At 42.5% G+C, this 14995-nt stretch overlaps 1 protein-coding gene across 6 annotated transcripts in view; it reads left to right on the forward strand.

Annotated features, from left to right (window-relative positions):
- The first annotated feature begins 895 nt into the window (after positions 1-895).
- The window catches only part of SHISAL1 (shisa like 1), a 79774-nt gene continuing 65674 nt past the window's right edge, over positions 896-14995 (forward strand). The window contains exon 1 of one of the 6 annotated variants that reach the window (XM_030480083.1): positions 896-1556. The gene's annotated coding sequence lies outside the window, so the exon portion shown is untranslated. Of the gene's footprint in view, positions 1557-1837; positions 2054-2129; positions 2290-14995 lie in introns of those variants that run through there. The other 5 variants (XM_032919824.1, XM_030480082.1, XM_032919823.1 and 2 more) reach the window with 5 other exon arrangements.

Raw genomic sequence — 14995 nt, forward strand, 5'->3', positions numbered from 1 at the left:
CTTTACTTCCTCCAAATCATAATTATAGGATAGCAGCTTATAACATCCAGATTATGCTATCAAGCAGCCTGGTTTAAACATAGCTCCACATCCCCAGACAATAAATAATGTACATGTGGTGGGCAAGAGCCATCACTCTTGCAACAATGGAGCTCCCTGCTTTGCATGATTTACACATTAACATGTAACTGAAAAATAGGTTTTATTACAATTTGAATTCATACGAGATCATTTACAGACATTGGTTTAGAGCAGTCTCCTCCTCTGAGTCACGACCACCTGTTGAGCTACAGAGCTGTGGTGCAAAAGGAGAGAGGGAGAAGAGAGGAAGCTTTAGCCATTTGTAGGGAAGTGAGCCCAGCGGTCCGTGTACATCTCCTCTTTCTCTCCCAGAGCTGCTGCAGTCTTTGCCTTAGAGGGGCCCGTTCTGCTGTTGCAGCAGCAATGGGCATACTGAGTGTGCAGATGTGCTTTCGAGTCACCTCTCATTGCTGAGTCTAGGGGGGCTCGCACTCCTCTGCCCGTGTGTGTCTGCTGGGGTCGTGCTACGAAAAAATGAGGCTTCGACTGCTCTAAAGCGTGCACCTCTTCCTGAACTCCCGCTGAACGGACAGACCCTGTCTGTCCTCGGCTGGCTTAATTCGTAGCCAGGCGCAGGGCTTCCAGCTCTGACGCTGCTGCCGAGCCGAGGCCGCTCCCCGGCGATGAGGTGCCGGTGCCATCGCCTCGCCCCGTACCGCGCTCCCTTCTCGCCTGCCAGAGCCCGCGAGTGCTCGCTGGCACGGCGGGAACACAGGGACGGAAGGACAGGTGGACAAAGGGCCGGGCCGCTGCCCCGCCACCCCTGCCTCGTTCCTCGCTTACAACGGGTTTCCTTAAGGAACTAGAAGCAGCAGGAGTTTCAGGTCTCAGGGCCCCCGGGCGGGCACGCTGCCCCTGAGGCACCCGAGGACTAGGCGCCCGAGCTTTGATCCCTCCGATTAAACCGTCCCCGGAGAGGATTGCTTCTTAACAGGCTGCTGAACGTTCCGAGAGTAATCTAAAAGCACCGCATCGCTCTTTATTAGTGTAATGCTCTTTAAAATTGAAAGTACACTTAATCCCCTCGTACCGAGCGGGGGTAGGGAGCGGCGTGTGGAGCCCTGGCTGGGGTAACCGCCGCACTGTCGCCTCCTGCCCCCGTGAAGAGGGGCTGAGCCACCAGTGAGAGAGACCAGCTTCACTGGGAGAACTGCCCCGCGGGCACTGGAGAGCGGGTCCGCACGCCGCCCGCACCTCACCTCCTAATTCTCCCACCACCACCCTCCCTTGCAGGTGGGAAGTCTCAGTGCGCTCCCTCCCGCGGGAGGGCGGCCGCGTCAGGGCGGCCAGTGCCGGCAGCGGCCGAGCTGCTGGTCTCTGCTCGGCGAGCTCCGCAGGAGGGAAAGGAGGAGGAGGAGAAGGGCACGGGGAGAGCCCCGCACACCGCTAGGTTTCACCTCCATCGGTGATGCCGCGGCTGTCACCCGCTCTGCCTGTTCCCCGCACCCCCGGGGGATGCCGCTGGCTTTCCTAAGGTGAGTGGCCACCGCCGGGCGGCTTTACCGTTCCCCGAGCAGGGGCACAGCTCGGGGCAGCGATATCTCCAGCCGAGCCGGGCAGTCCGCTCCCTGCCCAGTGGCAGGAAGGGAGCGCTGGATGGCCGGGCGGGGAAGTTTGCGGTGCGGGACAGCGGGAACCGGCTTCATGGTGTAGAGGGGACAGGAGTGCGAGTAGGGAGGCACCTGGAGAGCCGGGCCCAGGTGAAGGGAGAGCAGCTGGTTGGAGCGGAGGCGGGGGGAGCGAAGGAGAAGGTGGAGAAGCAGGCGGGGACTGGAGGGATGGGGGAGCCGCAGAGCGGAGAGATGGGGAGGGAGGTGGCAGCTCCTGAGCTCGAGGACTGAAGCACCGTGCTCAGCTCCCTGAGGTCGGTGGTGCTGCCGCCGCTGCTGCCCCTGATCCCAAGTCGGAGGCGAGTTTTCCTTCGGGATTCGTTGGGAAAAGTGGCTGTGACCCGAGAGCGACTTAGCGCAAGGTTAGGGGTTGGCTCGTACGGGGGTGGGGGAGTCGCGGACCCCGCTACCGGGCGCTACCTAACGGCAGACCCGCAGGCGCCGTGCCCGGGTTCCCGGCAGCTCTGCCCGCCGGCGGGGAGCAGGGCACCGATGCTAACCCGGCCCATCGCCGCCTTTGTCCCTGCGGCTGCCCGCCTGCGGCTCGCCTTTCGGAAACTTTGTGTGCCTCTCGCTGGGAAAGGACGGCAAGGCGGTGGTATGTAAACAGCGCGGCTCAGGAGATGGAGAGCGCAAGCTGCGGGATGGTTATCATCTTGTTTGTTTGCCCATTATCTGGGCTGCTGGCAGTCGATGTGTGTGTTTGGGTTGTGAATCAATATTTATTTACAGGACTCAGGTATTAATCACTCACGTCTTGGAAAGCTCATTAGTGGCGACTTGTTTCCATGACAACAGGACCCCTCTGAGCCTTCGGGTTATCTGTTTGCCCGATTTATTTTGTTTTACTTTTCACGAAGCGTATTCATACTAGTATCGTGTTCTGCCACGGAAGAGAAAACCAAGCAAATGAACTCTGTGTGATCCTGTGGCCCCTATTCAGTGTTCTTCTAACGCTCAGTTATTTCCCCAGCCTTAATTAGTGATATCTGGATGGGACTGAGCGAGTGTGTGAGTTATACAAGGTTTCTTAGTACTCGTTTTACTGCCGTATCTCCTTTAGCTGTAAAGCTGAGACTAAGATACGGTTTGACTTGTCTCTTATTCAAAGTACTCCTTAGATATGTTAGTGCTGAAAAGTGTAATCTTTGTAATCTTCTCCTTTGTGTATCATACAGTAGCTCAGAACCCTTTAAGAAGTGTATTGCAGTCTCTGTAGTTTTATTGCTCTAGGAGAGCTGGGAATCAGTAGTGACTTCTTGTGTAACTTTGTCACCTTCTTGTGGTATGACCTTGACAGGTCTCCTGAACTTCCTTATATCCCACCTTGTCTCAACAAAAGGAAAATCTGTCCACTTGTACCTGTGAAGTGCTCTGAGCTAATTAAGCAGAACATTTTTTCTAAGATGGAGTACTGTTAAAACTGAATACAGTTTTCTGTTATGAGGACTAAACATATCTTTTACATCCCCCACTTTTTAACTTCAATTTTTATTTAAGATGACACAGTCATGTTAGCTCTTCAGATGATGTGTGCTTTTATCATCTAGCTGAAAGCAGTGACTCTTAATCCCATTTATGCTAACTACCAGTCACTGTTTTCCTGGGTTAACTTCATCAGTCAGGTAAAAAGGAGACTCTTTAGCATTCTTAATTTGTAGGAATATGTACTGTGATAAAGAGTGCATATCTGGCAAGAAGATAGAGTAGTAAAGAAAGAAAAGACTGTAAAAGTGAATTACAGTCTTGATTGCTTGCCTTAGCATTGCAACCTGAGAGGGACTTCAGTGTCTTTTTTGAGAAAGAGAGTGAGCAAATACACTTTTTTAACTAGATGTCAAGTTAAACATCTGAAACTGTTCTGCTGATTTTCATTGTTTTCCAAGAAACATTGTAATATGTGGTGTCCTGTTGAGAAGCATTGGGAGTGTGTAAGAAATATTTTAGAATATACAGTTCTAAACCAAAACACTGCTTGAGAGATGTTTGGCTGTGACCATTTTAGAGGACAGGAGTAGTAAGTTATAATAATAGGGGAACTTCAGTAAGAAGCATACATTTTTCTTTCTTGAAATGCTCCTTTTAAGTGAATAAACTATAAAATATCTCTTTCTTACTGCAAGGAAGAGTCTATCCCTAGCTCAGCTCAGCAGAGTGCTAAAACATATGCCTCATTCCAAATGCAGTAGTGTTCTCTAATATCAGTAGGCAAATAGCACTTCGAGGTTTTACTTAACAGGCCTTCATTCTTTAGAATATTTATCTTGACTGTAGGATTCCAGGGTTTTTAGCAGCTTAATAGCGAGACATCTGTCTCAAAATATTTCTTGTGAATTGAGGACCATCTGACCATTACCAGTGAAGTTACCAGTGATGCAATTTTATGATAATCCCATGAAGAGAAAGAAAGTGAAAGAAATTATATCTTAGTCATCATCTCATCTCCTTTGGATGTCATTGACTAAAATTTCCATACTGACCTATTAAATTTTTACTGCTTAGTGCTGCATAGTCAATATAGGTGGAGAGAAAGCGATTTAGGTTTTAGGCTGTGCTTTATGTCCTCAGCAAAGCTCAGTCTCACTATCACAAGTCTATTACTGGTGACAGTAAGAACAAGAAATATTATGCCAGTTCAATTCTCAGACCCTAACTGCCATGAGAGGGGAAAAAAAAAACTTTTTTTTTTTTTTTTTTTTTTTTTTTTTTTTTTTTTTTTTGTTAAGACTGATAACAGACAGGCAAGGAAAAGTATCTCATAAGAAGCCTGTATTACTTTTATAATTGTTTTTCAGGACAAAAAAATTGTAGGAAGAACTTAATATTGTAGGAAGACATCTGAGCTGCCACTGGTAAAGGTGTTCTGTTTGAAGGAGTAGAAAAAAGTACAGAGATGTGAAGGCTAAATCTATAGGTATAGATGATGATATTGACTTATATGGTATTTTCCTCAGTATTATATCAAAGTGACTTGGATTTAATATACCCTGATTTTCACAAACAAAAACGCTTCTAATGGTGTTCATAGTCAAGCTACATAATGCTCAAGCTGCATATTGCTCAAACTTTTCTGGGAAAGAAACTTAGTATTTTTTGTTTCTCTGATGTTATAAGTCCCTCAGCTGGGGTGAATAAGATGCTGGACCAGTATTTAGTGGAGATGGTTGAGCTGCTTTCTCTGTAACTCATCTACTCTGGACACATCACTTCAGCCCTCTATTTCATCTTTTCCCTAGTCATCCTCTGCCTATTTATCATTCAGTCTTGCTTATTTAGAACGTAGGATCTTCACTGTACAGTCTTGTTATGTGCATATCTTGTGTCTTGACAGATCCTAGTTCAGCAGCAAAATGTTACTGCAGTACAACAACAAGAAATGATAGCCAACGTTTTTCCTGTACTGGTCACCATGATGTTTGCATGATCACTAGTTATTGTCTGAGAGGCAGTAAGATTGTTACAGATCAGTGTGAAGATGTAATAGAAGAGTTGTATCTAATGCTAGTTCCTTAAAATTCCTTTTGCTAAATATATTTGAAGAAAACATCTTTCAGAGAAAAAATTCACAGATCTATCCTCCAAGGACTAGAGAGTAAATAATGGCTCCTGCTTTCCTGAACACCTGGTTTGCTGTCAAGTTGAACATACTAGTTTTCTGTGAGTAAAAATAAAGTCATCATTAATTTAAAATATGCATATTAGTGACAATGGGTCATCAAGGACAGAAACCAGTACTAAAGATTCAAAGTGGAATCTTGATTTTGTTTTGGTTTGTTTTGTATCCTTTTTTCATTCTCCAGTGCTTTTGGGAGGGAGAAAGGCAAAGGCAGATAGAATCACAGAATGGTTTTGGTTGGAAGAGACCTTAAATATCATCTAGTTCCAATCCCCCTGTGACGAACAGGGACATCTTCCACTAGACCAGGTTGCTCAAAGCACCATCCAACTTGGTCTTGAACACTTCCAGGGATGGGGCATCCACGACTTCTCTGAGCAACCTGTTCCAGTGGCTCACCACCCTCACAGCAAAGAACTTCTTCCCCATATCTAACCTAAATCTCTTTCAGTTTAAAGCCATTCTGCCTTGTCCTATCCCTACATACCCTTGCAAAAAAGTCCTTCTCCAGATTTCTTTCAGGCCCCCTAAACTACCTAAAGGTACTGGAAGGCTGCTGTAAAGTTTCCCCAGAATCTTCTTCAGGCTGAACAAGCCCAGCTTTCTCCTCCTGTCTTCATAGGAGAGGTGCTCCAGCCCTTTGATCATCTTTGTGGTCCTCCTCTGGACTTGCTCCAACAGGTCCATGCCCCTCTTGTGTTGGGAGCCCCAGAACTGCACACAGTACTCCAAATGGGGTCTCACCAGAGCAGAGTAGAGGGGCAGGATCACCTCCCTCAGCCTGCTGGTCAGGCTCCTTTTGTTGCAGACCAGCATACAGTTGGTTTCTGGGCTACGAGCGCACATTGCTGAATCATGTTGAGCTTCTCATCATCCGGCACCCCCAAGACTTTCTTCTCAGAGCAGCTCTCAATAGAGTCTCTGCCCAGTCTTTATTTGTGCTTGGGGTTGCCCTGACCCAGGTGTAGGGCCTGGCACTTGGCCTTGTTGAACTTCATGAGATTTACACAGGCCCACCTTTCAAGCGTGTCGAAGTGCCTCTGGATGGCATCCCTTCCCTCCAGCATGTTGACTGAGCCACACAGCTTGGTGGCATCAGCAGACTTGCTGAGGGCACATCAATCCCACTGTCCATATGAGATTCCAAGTATTTTTTGATCTTAAAAAAACCACACAGCTTCATTTGACAGAAATGAGTGATGTTGTTAGGAAGGTATGAGAACTCCTTCTGTATTATTCCTGTTCAGAGTTTAATTATGTTCTTCACAAACTACTGTAAAATGTTTACACTTCAGAATGTGATAGTTTTGGTTCAACCATGTTGTTTTTGTTTGGTATTACTTTTCAAAATCACTATGCTAATCAACACTGATACTTTCTGATAAACTAGACTTAGATTGAGGCAGGGTTATTTCCTCTGAAAGCTTTATAGATGAAAAACTGACTTTTAAAGTTTTCTCTTTTCTGTTATAAATGGTAGATATACTTCCATCTTTCATCAGAATTTAGCTGGCAAGTTCAAGATAGAACAAAGAATGTATTTCCACATACGAGTGGAAGGTGAAGTAATGTTCTTCTGTTTGGGTCATTTTACTCTTCTAAAAGATGAGAATTCTGAAGTATGAAGATGTAGAAAAGCTCCTTTCCAACCTGTCATTTGCTTGCCATATTTTTAACAAACTGTTTTCAAAATTACTTAGACTTTTAAGGCCTAAATTTGAAACAATCCAAAGAATATTTATTGTTTTTAAACGTGTTCTGGAGGGAAACCTCTCCCAGGTCTCTAAAATGCCACGGTTTGCACACCTGCAAGTTCCTATGAACAAACTTTCTAGTCACTTTGCAAGTTTTGGACCTGGGTGTGTATTCTACTTACAAAGTAGATGAAAAGAGACAAAAAATTCAAGTTACTTCCAAATCTTTGCGTTGCTCCAACCAATAATGGAGTTCAGTTGTTGTAGAGCTCTGCCAATGATCAATTCGTACATCGCTGCAATGTAGATTATAGGAAGTCTGAAGATTAAAGTAAATCTTCCTTCTCACAGAGTCCTGCTAACATGTGGCCCTCCTGCATGAAGGAATAGAATGCATGAAAGTTTTTTATAAGGATTAAAAAATTCAGGAAGAAATATGGCACTCTATGCAGACAGGCATTACAAAAGAGTTATGGGTAGTAATAGTTAGTAGTGCTAATAGTCACCAGAAGCCCAGTGAGAGCAGAAGCCAAACCACAGATGTTAGAGTGGATCAAATCTGAGAGCAAGCAGACCAAACTGGCTTACTGCTTCAGAGAGACTAAGCAAAAAGATTTCTTTCAAAGACCGTAAAAGCAAAGACAGCTGTTTGTTGGCCTCTATAGTTGCTGCAGTATGAAATCTTCATGATCTTTGTGCATTTGCCTTGATTGTAAAGAGTTCATCTGTTGGTGATGGGAAATACCAGTGGTGTAATCTTGATTCAAAGAAGCTGACAAGTGTCTAGAGTTAGAGGCAAAAAACATATGGCAAAGAGTTTCTTTGCCATATCATGTCTTTGCTCTGGCATCTGGAGAATATCCAGTAGACTTCAGAAGCCTCTGCTCTTGGGAGCAATATCTTGACAAATCTAAGAACAGCATAGTGCAGCCTTTGGAACACTTCAGATTTAAAGTACTGGAGGAAAAAATGTTTTTTTTTTCCTTTTCTGATAACTGGAAAAACGTAGGCAAATTTATCTGCTAGTAGTTCAAAAGAGGATGGATTTCTGCTTTGATTGGTCTCCCAGATGTGCATATACTATTTACCAAAATGTAAAAAAGGAACACCCTACTCCTGAGAAATCAATGAGCAGCAGGAAAAATAGCATGTTCCCCACTTATGGCTCAGTACCCTGTGTCAACATGTAATACCTAGAGAGAAGAGCCACTGAGTACTTTAGTAAGTTCAGGTGGCTCTGTTAAGCCACCTGAACATCTCAACTGTTAAGGTGCTGCTTCAGAACTGCCTTTTATCTTCAGCTGGCCTAATATAGCATTGCTTTTATAGTAGGACTGGTTTGCCTAAGATGTTTCACTTGCAGGAGATATGCACTGAGTGCAGTAGCTGACAGACTGCATGTGCAGAGTGGAAGCCAAGGTACAGATTTGTGATGTTCTCTGGGGTTAAGGCAGGGAGAGGCCTCATCTCTGCATGTGCAGCAGCCCCAGGAACAGATTGCATGTTTCTCCTTTTGAGTCTCTTAATTTGTAGCCTGACCTTGCCACACAAGTGAGGCTTAGCAGGCTCACCCAATTTTGTCACTTTATGCCAGGATGCCTGATGTTGCAGATGGGGAGTCTGTTCCTGCTGTGTTTGGAGTAAAGGGCAGAATTCTCACTGATTTCCGTAGGAACAAGATGTGTTCCTAAACATACTTCAACAGCTAGAAAACCAGACCAAGCTCTGCAAGCAACAAATCTTGGCATTCCTAGCAGGACTGTGGACTGTTACCAGCTCTAATTCTGCCCTGAAAAACAACTGAGGCTTGATCTTGTTACTGATAAAATCCTACTTACTCTAATGGACACTATTCAGGCCCCTTAGATTATATCACGAATGGAATTCTAGAAGCAATGAAGTGTGATATAATAGTTGTTACACGATTTACTAGAGGATTTGCTATGTCAAGCAGAAAGGGCAGTGGGATTTCAATTTACCTGAAGAAGCAAAAGGCCCTTTCCCCCACTCATGTGGAGGCAGTTGAAAGTTACCAAGTAAATCTGACTGGTTCCTAACTAAAACTTTTTTCTCCATGTGGCTATCAATTTTGTCATTCCTCCTCTGCCTTTCATTCCTATGCTTCATGTAACAGTGAAACCTTTTCAGTTACAGGCTTTTTCTTTAAGAGAGGTTGAAATGAAGTACCTAGAGCCTGTTGGAGGTAGGGGGCTCCCAAGCGTAGCTCATACATGTCTGCAGTTCCCTACTTGTTTTCCAAAATCCATGTATTCCATTACTTTTGGCACCAGAAAGCCACTTTTCTGTCCAAATTAATCTGAAAGGTGCAAGGAAGTGGTGGGAAGATGGTCACTCGAGTGACATAGCGTAAGTCCTATTCGTGTTGCATTCCCAAACATGAGAGCTTCTGGGCTGCTTTTTCACACAATTTTCAGCTAGAGAAAATATGGTGAAGCATGGTTATCTCCCATCTTGGAGAGGTTCGGTTTTGTGGTAACATTTGGGAGATTGCAGGGTTTTTCCCTGTAATGTCCTAACATCAGCAACTTGTGTTAAATTCTTCTTCACCTACTCCCCTGCCCAATAATTCTAAGCGTTTTCTTGTTAAGTATGCGGCTGACATGTTTTCATGTTATGTCATTGCCCAGGTCGTTCATATTTTAACATTCAAAACCTAAGAAAAATTCTATAGAGGTAAACTTTTCCAAGGAAATTGTGTCTGCTTCAAACACTTTCTCTTGAATGCCATATATGAATGTTCAATATGCATTGAAATCCAGACTACTGGCATTCTCTTACACAAATGAGTTCTTTGTTCCTGTCTTGTTTTTTCATTATAACCATGACATGCCATTTGGACAGAAAGCTTCCAAGATAGTAGACCAAACTTTCTATTCTAAAGATATAATAATTCTATTTCTAAAGGTACAGATATCCCAAAATGCAGAACTTTAACACAAAGCTGACTGCTTTTCTTGAAAGCTGTAAAAACCCATCATACGACTATAGGCAGAAATGGTGTCAGTCCAAACTTTCATAGACATGAACTTAACGCTATCCAGAAGGGGGGAAATGTCAAGTATGTGTGAATGGAAACTGAACGTCTTCACAGGATGGTCTTCATTGCTACTTTAGGGGGTGCGGATTAAGACTTTCATTCTTCTAAATACCATATTGTCTATTATACCAGCAGCTAAATTCCCATTACAGATAGGAGGTGCAGGAGCCTTGACCTGGATAAAACACTGGTTACATATCTGGCTTCTTGGGAGGGTTGCTCACCTACAGATTGGGCTAGAACTGAAAAGTCACGAGAGAAATCAGTGAATGGTCTCAATATTTTCAACATTGAAACCATGTTTATGAAACAAGTCCAATATAATCATGCTTGTTATCTTTTTTGATTGTATGGAGTTTTAAGAGTAACTCGTGATCCTGTTGTAAAGCATGACATGGCAGCATTTCCTTGATTAAGATATTGCTGAATTTTCATTTTTAGAAATACTGTTGGCAGGGATTTAGAAATCTGGACTCTAGCCAGAAAATGAACAATCGCACAGCCAGCTATGCAAGGAGATTCTATACACACACAAGTTTGAGACTGTTAATTATTACTTTGTGTTGCAGCCTCTCTCATCTATGTTTGGGCAAATCTGTGAATTCCTACATGAAGTAACTTGGTAGCCATGTAGCTGGCAGCAGAGGGATCACTCTCGTGCAGGGGCATTAGCCAGTGCATTGGTTACTGAACCATATCCATAGCCCTTCAAGGACTCCTGGCAAATGGAAAGGGCCGTGTGGGCTTGGCACTCTTCTGCTTCTAACCTGTGATTTTTGACAGTTTTCAGGTTGTTCTATTGCTAGAAGAGCAACAGGGTGTACAAATCACTGTGCAGTCAGCATCTTTGCTGCAAAGACCAGGCTCAGTCGCTCTTCTTCCCATTTCTGTTCATTTTCACTCAGGGTGAGCTTCACTGTTTATCTCTTGATTAGTGTCAGTCAAAAGCAGCTCCCTTGAAACTCTAGAGGTTTTACATAAGAAATATAATTTTAGATAAGAAACTCACATCATATATTGCTGATGATAATTACTTTTTAGGAGCTTCACACATAGAACTATATTTATAAATTGCCCATATTGCAACAGAGAAACAATTCACTTTTATTTCAGAGTTATTACTGAACAAATATTTCTTTAATATGGAATAACTGTTTTCAAGACATGTATCCTACTTCTGTAAGTCCATGGGTAAATTCCTAATTATTTGACTGGAAGCAGGGTCATGCCCCCTGTGTCTGAGGGATGCTATTGTGAAAGCAACCCCTGGCTGAGGGACCCTTTTGCAGGAATTGGGATGCGCTCCTGGCCAGTAATCTAAATACAACCATGTCAAATTTAGAAGGAAGGGAATTGGCAGTAATACTTCTTTTGCCTTTCTACTCTTTATCATTAGCTTCCCACACTTTTGTGCCATTCTCAGCAGAGAGCTGTTCAGTCCATTAATTGCCTTTGTTAGACAGTCTCTATCTTCTTTCTCACAGTAACGTATTCCTAGCAGGGAAAGTTCTACCCATCATTAGTCATTTAAACCCTAAGGCCATAGTCCAAAGCTTGCTTCCTTTTTTTTTTTTTTTTTTTTCTTAGAAACTATTATACAGAAGAGAAATAAACATCCACATGCACATATACAGGCATATATGCACAGCTCTCACTGAAATTAATTTGCGTTACTTGTGTTCATTTTCTGGTTTTGTAATTGGCCTAATCTCACAGTGATAATATGAGGGGTTCAACATCGTTAACGCTTATGGCAATTTGTGTTCCGGAATTTGTAACCCTTATCCCTTATGTAACAATTTTCTGACTCCACCTAGCTTCTCCCTAAATCTTCTGAGTTTGGACTGCAGTGGAAGATTTGCAGGACCATGAAAATGAGTCAAGATAGCTGAGAACTAACAGGAAACAAAATCTGTTACTTTACCTATTGAACATAAGTAACATCACTCTAAACTTACTGCAGTGATGGAAATATGGAATATACATGTTAACAAGGCTTCACAGCTTTAAATATTAAAGAGATTATTTTTTTCTTTTAGTCTTCCCTGAAGTATGAGATCTAATCCAATAGTCTTAAATCAATGGTAATTGTAGTTCAACCTTAAAACATCAAGCAAGAGCTTCAATAACACAGGCATGCTTTTCAGAAGTGCCCTGTTCTGCATTTGTCTCACAGTAAGCCCTAGTCAAGACACAGCGCTACGTGCTTTGTAAGGAAAGGTAAGAGAGGTGCAATATTCTCAAAGAAGTCGGCACCTTTCTTAAGCAGGATGTGTTTATATTCTGGTTTATTTTGGTAATTAGGCTTTAAAAGCAAGCATTGTTTTTGCAACCTTCTACATAATAGTTTTATATTATAACAAAAGCCCTGCATAAAATAAATAATGTAAATGAAACTGTAGTGCTGTCAGTCATCATGATCAAAGCAAGATTTCTCTTCATGTAGTTTCTGAACTTGCTGTTCCTTTTTTGTTCTGTCTGCCTTGTCAGTCACGCATGTCTCTTCAGGCGAGCTTGGGCAGGCACATAGTGGAGAGTAATGGAACTCTTGTCATTTATTTTAATTACCAAAGTCAGGACTGACTGTGTTTTGCAATATATTGGTGGTGTGTGGGCTGGGCTAATAGAGCTTGGGTGTCCAGCAACTGCCTACACACTTCCAAGATGTGCCAGACTTCTATCTCAAAAATATTTATTGTGCTGCCTTCTTCTTCATATCTTGGATAGGAAATGGTACTAGAAACAGTGGCAGCGGTTTTGTTTCATGCAAGACTGATCAGAACCAGAAAGATTCTTTTCCTGTTTCATGAGCTTAATCCCTATTTCCTTTGCTTTTTCCTTTCCTTTTCTTTTCTGTCTAGTATGAACTATATGTTTTTGGTGTTCTAGTTTCAGGCATCAAAACCAAAAAAGTGTTTATCCCATTTAAACACAAATGTCTTTTCTAATTTTTTCCAATTCAGCTGCCAAAACAGCAAAAAATACCAGTCAGTCACATAGCCTTGTTGGAGAATTTATATCTGACAGAGAGCCCCCCCTCAAAGGACACAGGTTTTCCTGTGAATTGAGATGCTGAGCACATGATATGATCAGTTTGTTTCCAGGTGTCACCATTGAAAGTCCTCTTTCAGGAAGAGTAGTCCTGTCTTCTTGCACAAAAGCATTTTCCATGATTAGAAAGTCGGAGACCCACAGATGTTGAAGAGTTTAGGAAACCACTAAAAAAAACCCAAACCCTAAGCTTGTTTTAAGGTAGTAAGTTACCTATGTCCTTTTCTTGAAAAACAAAAAAGCTAAGACATGGTCCTCAAAGAACTTCGTATCTTTGCTATGCTTATCACAGACACACAAGCTTTTTCAATCCAGTGCCAGAAAATGCTGTTAATATGAAATGTAAAAATATTTTTTGATAGATACCCATTGGGTCATATGGTAGAAATATCTCATGTTGTTTCTCTATCCACGCTGAATGCAGTCCATCAGTATGATAGCTTTGTTCATTTGGGGAAGAAGGAAGAATATAATCTAAATTAAATTGCCTAGCTATTAGTAGCAAAGCAGACCCAATAAAGCAACCCATGTGTTATATGGCTTGCTAGTGCTAACAAATGTCATGATGTAACAAATACAGAGCCTGATTTTTGAAGCACCAAATGGTGATGGATGCAATTGACATTCATCAGGATGGCAGATGCTCTGGGCTTCTTTCCCTTATGAAAGGGATCAGACTTTCCAGCAAGACTAAGCAGAAATGTCAATAATTTAAAATATATAAACAACCACTTCAGCAATACTCAAGTTTGTTCTGTCATAAGATTGAAGGATCTGTGAAAATGTGGTTAGCAGTAGATCTCCCACATTAGAAGGATGAACTAATGTTTGAAGAACATGTTCCTTAATACAAATGTAGTAAAGTACCACTTAAAATTTAAAACTAAACCGTTTTTTCTGCATGGTCTGTTTTTTTAGTAGTGTGCTGTGTCAGATTTTGATCAAAACCAAAGTTTGCCAGGATACAAACCCTTCATCATTTTTCCCCATATAAAGCACAATACAATAGAAAGTAAAACCCTCAAAACACAGGTGATCAGCAGGACAAAAGTAAGCCATAAATAGCTATGCAATATCAGATTCCTACAAAAAAAAACCAAACCCACAAAAAACCCAAACAATCAAAACACCAAACAAAACAAAACAGCTGGGAAGATTCTCCTGCCTGTCTCATTATGACAACAACATTCATCAGCTGGTTTCTTAGAAACAATTTAAGGACTGCACAAGTCTGTTTTTTCTGAAGACCTCACTCTACAGATGTCAAAAACCAAGCAGTGTGCAGTGCAGGCTGACATCACAGGAGTCTGCTGAAGCTTTTGCAGGCTGTATACCCTGTGTAGGGTCTAGAGCAATTTTGGCTATCTAGACAGTAGTTGTCTATATATAATAACTGTGCATCAGTATGGTGGGTTTGTCCTTTAACAGGAATCTGCTTTCAAGATGTAAAAGTCTGTTTGAAGAGTTCTCTTGAATTTTCTGAACCTAATTTGTGATTTCATTATATTCTGTGGTTTTAGAATCCAAAGTTGGGTCAGCTCTTCAGGAAGACACTTTGAAGTGTGAGTTGTAAGTGTTAAATTGTAGAGATTTTGCTCCTGCAGCTGAATATTAGAACTCGAGGCTATGGTAGTTTGTATTTGCCCAGAAGTCTTTCAAATAGCCTGGACAATATCTTCTAGTACAGGAGGCTCCAGAAACTGTGATCTTTGCAGCCATCAAAAGGTGACTTTGAAGTCATGATCTGTTCTTGTAGAGTAATGCTTTATTTTTATATAGGCATTCTGTGGAGATGGCAGATGGGGTAGGGAGACTGGCCTTCATGTGGCTGTTTTGGAATGGATAGATGATACCGAGGAAGGATGTAAGAGGGGATGGTTTTGGT

Source organism: Strigops habroptila, chromosome 3 (assembly GCF_004027225.2).
Source record: "Strigops habroptila isolate Jane chromosome 3, bStrHab1.2.pri, whole genome shotgun sequence".
Classification (NCBI taxonomy): domain Eukaryota; kingdom Metazoa; phylum Chordata; class Aves; order Psittaciformes; family Psittacidae; genus Strigops; species Strigops habroptila.